The 1,394-nt window shown below is 29.9% G+C and overlaps 1 non-coding gene across 1 annotated transcript; it reads left to right on the forward strand.

The window, feature by feature from the left end:
- The first annotated feature begins 679 nt into the window (after positions 1-679).
- Positions 680-771, forward strand: LOC130978480 (small nucleolar RNA snoR8a). Its single transcript, XR_009086121.1, has one exon. It is a non-coding gene; the product is annotated as a small nucleolar RNA snoR8a (small nucleolar RNA).
- The last annotated feature ends 623 nt before the right edge of the window (positions 772-1,394 follow it).

Raw genomic sequence — 1,394 nt, forward strand, 5'->3', positions numbered from 1 at the left:
ACTATTTGCATGTAATGTGCACATGTTATGAAAGGAGAGGAAAGAAGACACTTATGTTTATTTGATATGATTAGAAATTTTATCGCTACATTCTTTCTAATTCCTTTTCCCATCAGTTCTAATCACGTTACTACATTTGTTTGGTTGTTTGCATGCACTTGCTATCCTCAACAACAAGAAAGGGCTCACCCCTCTCAAAGTCCTTGCTACTAGGCCATTGGCCTTCCGAAATGGAATCAAATTTTCATGGCAGAAGTTAATCCTCTACCATTATATTTATGTGGTTGTATATTTGAAAGCAAAAGATTGAATTTAATTTGCTCTGGATATTTGAAGCATTACAAAAGCTACTTTTATTATCATCTGCTATGCTTTATTAATGTTCTATTTCTTTAATTTTTTTGTGCACTATGGAATACTAAATGATTACCTATAGAATTGCAAATATTTGAATATTCACATTCAGCTCTTAATATACACACTCTATTAATAATCTTCTTATTCTTTTCATAACATTTTTTTATTTTTTATTTTTGTTTACATTATATATTTATTTATTTACTCTTTCTATCTCAAATGAAGTTAAATTAAATAAAATTTATTTTCTTGAAATGATTAATTTCATTTACTAATTCTTTTGTTGCCGAAGGAAGAAGACACTTACATTTATTTAAGGAGGTTTGTTGCGATGATTATGAAAATAATTCCTCGTTCTGAATGCTATTGCCATGGCATAAAAGACACGTTTACACCCATAGAATATGAGCACCAATCTATTTATGATACCAATTCTGTGACGCATTGCATTTTTTTAATGGAGTTGAAGTCTTTTTATTTGCTAAGCATTACTTTTGATGTAGTAATTACTTTGTGTGTAGACAACTCCTGAAATTGATCACACATCTTTGTTGATTGCTGCTGCTAATCGCGATTGTGCCGCTGCTACTCGCGTTTGTGTGGCTGCTGCTGTTCGTGTTCTTATTGTTGTTACTATTTGCGTAAGTGTTGCTGCTGCATATTTGAGTTTCATTATTGTAGTTATTCACGTTCGTAGTTGCAGCTGTTCTTCTATGCAAAGGTATGTATATGATAGCATGTAGAGATTGGAACTATTAGAGTTTATAAACCAATTATCCCCCTTTCTGATTTCTATTTTGCTTCACATTATTATGAGTTTCTGTCTTTAAATTCTATTTTAATTTTGTATTTCTGTAATTTGTAGTTCTATTTTCGTGAGTAACTCATATTTCAATTTATGTGTCTCTATTATTTGTATCTGATGTACATAAATTATGAATTTTTCTTTCTAAATTGAACTTGAAATGAAATCAAACAAAACAAATAGCATTCTTTGCTACAATTAGGATCAAAATTTTAATTGAAACATATTTCAA

This window comes from Arachis stenosperma, chromosome 4 (assembly GCF_014773155.1).
Source record: "Arachis stenosperma cultivar V10309 chromosome 4, arast.V10309.gnm1.PFL2, whole genome shotgun sequence".
NCBI classification, from domain to species: domain Eukaryota; kingdom Viridiplantae; phylum Streptophyta; class Magnoliopsida; order Fabales; family Fabaceae; genus Arachis; species Arachis stenosperma.